This window comes from Stenella coeruleoalba (genome assembly GCF_951394435.1).
Source record: "Stenella coeruleoalba genome assembly, contig: scaffold_294, whole genome shotgun sequence".
Taxonomy (NCBI): Eukaryota; Metazoa; Chordata; class Mammalia; order Artiodactyla; family Delphinidae; genus Stenella; species Stenella coeruleoalba.
The window spans coordinates 200,317-207,760 of record NW_027646226.1 but is presented as its reverse complement, the minus strand read 5'-3'; the positions used below and the strand labels follow the sequence as shown (position 1 = coordinate 207,760).

The 7,444-nt window shown below is 46.2% G+C and overlaps 1 pseudogene across 1 annotated transcript; it reads left to right on the top strand.

The window, feature by feature from the left end:
• Positions 1 to 3,135: 3,135 nt before the first annotated feature.
• Positions 3,136 to 4,457, top strand: LOC307181251 (protein-L-isoaspartate O-methyltransferase domain-containing protein 2-like; annotated as a pseudogene). Its single transcript has one exon. The product of its transcript is annotated as a protein-L-isoaspartate O-methyltransferase domain-containing protein 2-like (transcript).
• The last annotated feature ends 2,987 nt before the right edge of the window (positions 4,458 to 7,444 follow it).

Genomic DNA, 7,444 nt, shown 5'->3' with positions numbered 1-7,444 from the left:
TGCTATGTCTCCAAAAGAGAATCAAGCATGTGTACAGGGGCATAAACGCAGCAGTGATAGGAGTGGAGAGGTTCGGTGAGCAAATGAAGACCCTTTGAAGTCATATTGCATGGTACCCATTACACGGGTCTCAACTCTCCAGGTTTAAGGTATTCTTCCTTCAGCTAAAACATGCATGTGGAACCCAAGTATGATCAACCATGTGAACGGGAGACGTGTTCAAATATGTCTCAGTTCTCCTCCCCTCGTACTCGGGTGCAACATTCCAGACGCTTTACTAACACTCTCCCGACTTGGAGAGTCAGTCCCTTTAACCTCCTGTTTGGCCCAGTTTGCAATTTCTGCGGAAGATGAACAGGAATAGCGAGAACCAATGAGAGGCTAGCTGGAGGTGTCTGGACGGGCCAATTGAACTCTCATTTCCCACCAGGAAGAGGAATTAACCAAAGGCTCAGTGTGCCGTGCCGAAACCAGATTAGGGCCTGAAGCCATCCTGCGGTGTTGCGGCCAGCTCACAAGAAAGCGAGTTGAAGAAAGGAGCTCAGGGGCACTGTAATTCACAAAGCTGCAGAGTTATAAATGACAGCAATCGTCCAAAAATAGACTGAAGTAAGGCTGCCAAGAGGACTTGAAAGCGGGGCAGAATTGCAGGAAACCGATTTCAGGAGGTAGACTGGAATTGCATTGAAAGCATAGGAAAAGAGGCAGAACGTCCACAATGATGCACTTGGCCAAAAAGGGCGTATGCGTTTTTTCCTGAATATATTCAGGAAAAAACGCATACGCCCTTTTTGGCCAACCAAGCAAGCTTGCAAAGGAAATCTGCACTACAATGAAGTCTCACTTCCCCCCGGTCAAAAGGGCCATCTGAAAAAAGTGTAAAATCCAGAAAGGCAGGACAGGCCATGGAGAACTGGGAGCCTTGTTATGCTGATGGGCGGGATGTAAATTGCCAAAAGACACTCGGGAGAAGTGTATGGTGTTTCCTGAAACATCTAAAAAACAAAGCAACAGAGCCTAGGGCACTTCCACTTATGGTCCTATAGCTTAGGGAAATTAAAATCAAAAAGACACAGCCACCCCAAAGTTTGGGACGCCTCTGTTTACAAGAACCTCGTTTACAGTACAAGTTCAACATCGCAGAAAGTGAAAAATGGATAAAGAAGTTGTGGTATTTACTTACAAAGCAATATCACTCAGCAATGAAATCTATGTCATCAGGCCCTTAGCAGCACAATGAGTGGATTCAGGTATGATGATTCTAACTGAAATAAATCACACAGAAAAAGAAACATCATAAGATATCAGTAATACACGGAATGGAACCTTGGCTACACAGGAACTGAATTACAGAACAGAACAGGGTCTCAAATTTAGAAAACCAACTTATTCTTGCTTAAGGGGAAAGGTGAGTTGGGGTGCTGCATAAAACCAGAGATTGAAATGAGCACAGATAAAGTTCCTTAAGCCAAATATGGAATAGACAAGAGCTACTCCTTGCTCAACGAAATGGACTCAGCACCGCATATTAAACGCCTAAGAATGTACCTGACTAGTAAGTATCGTAAAACCTATGGATTGCTATGTCTCCAAAAGAGAATCAAGCATGTGTACAGGGGCATAAACGCAGCAGTGCTAGGATTGGAGAGGTTCGGTGAGCAAATGAAGACCCTTTGAAGTCATATTGCATGGTACCCATTACACGGGTCTCAACTCTCCAGGTTTAAGGTATTCTTCCTTCAGCTAAAACATGCATGTGGAACCCAAGTATGATCAACCATGTGAACGGGAGACGTGTTCAAATATGTCTCAGTTTTCCTCCCCTCGTACTCGGGTGCAACATTCCAGACGCTTTACTAACACTCTCCCCACTTGGAGAGTCAGTCCCTTTAACCTCCTGTTTGGCCCAGTTTGCAATTTCTGCGGAAGATGAACAGGAATAGCGAGAACCAATGAGAGGCTAGCTGGAGGTGTCTGGACGGGCCAATTGAACTCTCATTTCCCACCAGGAAGAGGAATTAACCAAAGGCTCAGTGTGCCGTGCCGAAACCAGATTAGGGCCTGAAGCCATCCTGCGGTGTTGCGGCCAGGTCACAAGAAAGCGAGTTGAAGAAAGGAGCTCAGGGGCACTGTAATTCACAAAGCTGCAGAGTTATAAATGACAGCAATCGTCCAAAAATAGACTGAAGTAAGGCTGCCAAGAGGACTTGAAAGCGGGGCAGAATTGCAGGAAACCGATTTCAGGAGGTAGACTGGAATTGCATTGAAAGCATAGGAAAAGAGGCAGAACGTCCACAATGATGCACTTGGCCAAAAAGGGCGTATGCGTTTTTTCCTGAATATATTCAGGAAAAAACGCATACGCCCTTTTTGGCCAACCAAGCAAGCTTGCAAAGGAAATCTGCACTACAATGAAGTCTCACTTCCCCCCGGTCAAAAGGGCCATCTGAAAAAAGTGTAAAATCCAGAAAGGCAGGACAGGCCATGGAGAACTGGGAGCCTTGTTATGCTGAAGGGCGGGATGTAAATTGCCAACAACCACTCGGGAGAAGTGTATGGTGTTTCCTGAAACATCTAAAAAACAAAGCAACAGAGCTGAGGGCACTTCCACTTATGGTCCTATAGCTTAGGGAATTTAAAATCAAAAAGACACAGCCACCCGAAAGTTTGGAACGGCTCTGTTTACAAGAACCTCGTTTACAGTACAAGTTCAACATCGCAGAAAGTGCAAAATGGATAAAAAAGTTGTGGTATTTACTTACAAAGCAATATCATTCAGCAATGAAATCTGTGTCATCAGGCCCTTAGCAGCACAATGAGTGGATTCAGGTATGATGATTCTAACTGAAATAAGTCACACAGAAAAAGAAACATCATAAGATATCAGTAGGGCGGAGGTCGGGGCTGCGTAGTGGGAGGCGGACTGGCGAGGGGCGCCGGAAGAGCTGTAGGTGCGGCCCAGCGGCCGATTCCGCGGGCCCGCCGAGCCAGGAGGTACTGAGCCGCCGCCGCCGCCGCCGCCGCCCTCGGCCCGGCCTGCAGCGGGGTATGGGGGCGGTGCGGCCCCTTGGCCCCCTCCCCCTCTCTCCCTCCTCTCCACCCCTCCCCTTCCCGTGGTCCCGGGCTCCCGGACCCTCCCCCAGGGCCGCATTCTCCTCTCCCCGTCTTCCTGTCCTCTTCCGCTGTCCTCTCGTTCCCCACCCCCAAGCATAAACACCCCTCCGCGTCCCAGGCGTCTCCCGTCGCCCCTCCCCCCTCCCCGGGGGTCCGCCCTCCAGCGTTCCGGGGGTTCCCGAGGTCTCTCCAGCGGCAGCTTTCTGTAAGCGCGGTCCCGAAGATGGGAGGCGCGGTGAGTGCTGGTGAAGACAACGACGAGCTGATAGACCATCTGAAGGCGGCGCAGTACATCCGCTCCGAGCTGGTGGAGCAGGCCTTCCGAGCTGTTGACCGCGCCGACTATTACCTCGAGGAGTTTAAGGAGAACGCGTACAAGGACCTGGCGTGGAAGCACGGGAACATCCACCTCTCTGCTCCGTGCATCTATTCGGAGGTGATGGAGGCCCTGGACCTGCAGCCTGGCCTTTCCTTCCTGAACCTGGGCAGCGGCACCGGCTACCTCAGCTCCATGGTGGGGCTCATCCTCGGTCCTTTTGGTGTGAACCACGGGGTGGAACTCCATTCAGATGTGACAGAGTATGCGAAGCAGAAGCTGGACTTTTTCATCAGGACGAGTGACAGCTTCGACAAGTTTGACTTCTGCGAGCCCTCCTTCGTCACCGGCAATTGCCTGGAGATCTCTCCAGGCTGCTCTCAGTATGACCGGGTGTACTGCGGGGCAGGCGTGCAGAAGCAGCACGAGGGGTACATGAAGAGCCTCCTCAAAGTCGGGGGCATCCTGGTCATGCCGCTGGAAGAGAAGTTGACTAAGATAACTCGGACGGGTCCTTCCGCCTGGGAAACCAAAAAGATTCTGGCTGTGTCTTTTGCTCCACTCGTCCAGCCCTGCCAGTCGGAGTCAGGAGAATCACGACTTGTCCACACCCCTGGCGGTTCGCAGCCTCCAGGACCTGGCGCGCATTGCCATCTGGGGCACCATTAAGAAGGTCATCCACCAGGAAGCTGTGAACAAAAACGGGAACGGACTGAAGAACACTCCCAGGTTTAAACGGAGGAGAGTTCGCCGCCACCGAATGGAAACGATTGTCTTTTTGGACAAAGAGGTGTTTGCCAGTCGGCTCTCCAACCCCTCTGATGACACCAGCTGCGGAGACCTGGAAGACGAGCCGCAAGAAGAAGAGGTGACAACCCCGCCGGACACCAAGCCCGAGCCCCCGGTGAACTTCCTGCGTGAGAAGGTCCTGAGCCTCCCTCTGCCAGATCCCCTGAAGTACTACCTGCTTTATTACAGAGAAAAGTAAGTCTGTGGTCCAGGGGAGGAGGCCAAGCCTTCCTGGAGGGCTGCCCGCAGCAGGTGCACTGGAGGAGGAAGGGGCTCCCGCTCTGCATCTCGTCTTCTCGTCTGTCCTTGACTGTCCTGTAGAGTTTTCATCCAGTCATCTGATTTCTGTAAACATAGTCTGACAAACATAAGGTGCAAGGGGGAATGTCTCAAAAGGGCGAGAGTCTCCTGGAGGAGGGGTTGACTTCACACTCTCAGGAAATGCTGAGGTCTACACGTGGAGGTGGCCTGGAGACCGTTTCTTACACAAGGTACACGTGTCTGCATCAGAAAGGAAAACTGAAGTTGAAATTAATCTGTGTTTCTTATAAAAGGTGAGACAAAAAGCACAAGTTGCTAAGTGTATGAAATCTTTTCTGAGTGGGACACGCCTATGTGCAAGTTTGAATTTTACGGAATCAACCTCTTAATTACTGGCACCGAGTAATTAAAGATTTATTAAAAGATTAATTTAAAAGATTTAACTAAATGTTTTAGTTATTTGGAACGTGGATACTTGATTGAAAAGCCCTCTCTTATTTTAAGTAAATTAATTACATCTTACGTGAGTTGTCAATTGTAATTTTAAAAAACAAAAATTGTGATGGGGAGAGGAATGAACGTATCAGATTGCCAGGTGTCTTTGTGGAATTGCAAAAGAATTCCAAGGCATTTTTTTCTGACACCTTTTGTTACCTTTAAAGTAACCAACATTGAGTAATCCCGTCAAAGAAAGTCCTGAAGAATGAAACAAGTGTTGTGTGTAAGTAATGAGCTGCATTACTTTTGCCCCAGAGACAGAGAGTACTGTTGACTCAACTTTAAATACAGTCAACGGTGTCTAAGGCTCAGTCCTCAGAGCAGGTGGGAAGTACTGGCTGCAGGAAATGGATTGGGGACGGTGTAGACGGCCTGTGGGTTGGTGTTTTGTTTTTTTTTTCAGTTGGCTATTGTTCTGTAATCACATAACAGTACTGATTCATAGATTTTATCTTTTATAATTCTGGAGAAAAATATTTGTTAGTTTTGTAATTTTTCCTAAGAACAAACGCGTGTTTGGTACATTGCATTAGAACAGTTTCACTCAAGTTTGACTTGTGGAATCCATCTTCTCCAGCGCTGTGTGTTGAGAGCTTCCTGTCTTATTAAGTCGTGGGTCTAGAAGAAGAGGCCGTCCTTTTAGTTAGGTGGCAGGATGTTTACAAGTGACACTGCTTCTTCCAAAACATTGGTTCTTTTCAGACTTTTCAGTTTTAACCAAAGTTAAACCCCAAATCAGAGTCATCCAGATTTTATGATTCATTTGATCTCTCAGCCTCTCAGGAGTTGCTGGATTTCAGTGTCTTTGTGGTTTTACCAGCTTCGCGGAGTTCTGGTTATTTTGTTTTGCCATTTATGCTTTTTTAAAGTAACTGAGTCATTTTATCACAGAAAACTGCGTGCACACATAGCTGGGAAAGCGGGTGTATTGCCCTAAATGGGTACCGTTAAGCTGTTGTAAAGAAGGGTTTCTTCATAGTCGTGTTTACCTGCCTTTAACTGAACGTCAAGCCTCATTGTCTCAGAGAGAAAAGCATGAGTCACGTTTACTTGCTAAGACTTCGGTTTGCAGATCTTGTTGACGTCATTCTAATTGATTTGTAGAGACCTCTGCAACACGTGGACGTTTTTGGACATGATATCTGAAATATTTTATATTAGGTGGCTTGACTAAATGTTTTTCTGTAATTGTATACGGATTTCCTTTTTTTTCAACCACATTTGCCTTTATGCTAGATTGTAGAAAGTCTTTGCGAGGCATAAGACATGTTTTCCCCTATGTATGTTAAACCTTTCCTAACATTTTGTATTTACATGTTGGTTTGTGACTTTTAAACCAGAATTTGGTTACAAGATATATATATATAGATATTGAATATAATATATGTGAAATAATTTGGTATTGATCTATCTAATAAACATAAAGGAGAATCATCAGTGAGTTTCCCTGTGTGTCAGCACCTTTCTCCGGAGTCAGTATGAGACACTACTTTCTGTTTTCAGACAGATGACTTATATATATAGTCTGTGTTGTCTGCAAGCTCTGTATTGTAAACCACATTCTAGACAATGGCTGACTTTTGTGTTTCGATTAGTCTGTATTTTTATATGTGACTTTCGTCTTCCAAGTAGTGCAGCCATAGACATGTGCAAAACAAGCAACAAATGTATAATATTAAGCACATAAGACAGAAGCCAGCTGCGTATTTAAAAGTATTTTTGCCCATCTGGAACTTTCAGGGGATTAAGGCGAGAAATATGAAACAAAGGTTTTGATGAACTGATACACAAGCGATACCAATAAAGGTAGTTACGGCAAAAAAAAAAAAAGATATCAGTAATACACGGAATGTAAACTTGGCTACACAGGAACTGAATTACAGAACAGAACAGGGTCTCAAATTTAGAAAACCAACTTATGCTTGCTTAAGGGTAAAGGTGAGTTGGGGTGCTGCATAAAACCAGATTGAAATGAGCACAGATAAAGTTCCTTAAGCCAAATATGGAATAGACAAGAGCTACTCCTTGCTCAACGAAATGGACTCAACACCCCATATTAAACGCCTAAGAATGTACCTGACTAGTAAGTATCTTAAAACCTATGGATTGCTATGTCTCCGAAAGAGAATCAAGCATGTGTACAGGGGCATAAACGCAGCAGTGATAGGATTGCAGAGGTTTGGTGAGCAAATGAAGACCCTTTGAAGTCATATTGCATGGTACCCATTCCACGGGTTTCAACTACCCAGGTTTAAGGTATTCTTCCTTCAGCTAAAACATGCATGTGGAACCTAGAGTATGATCAACCATGTGATCGGGAGACGTGTTCAAATATGTCTCAGTTTTCGTACCCTGGTACTCGGGTGCAACATTCCAGACGCTTTACTAACACTCTCCCGACTTGGAGAGTCAGTCCCTTTAACCTCCTGTTTGGCCCAGTTTGCAATTTCTGCGGAAGATGAACAG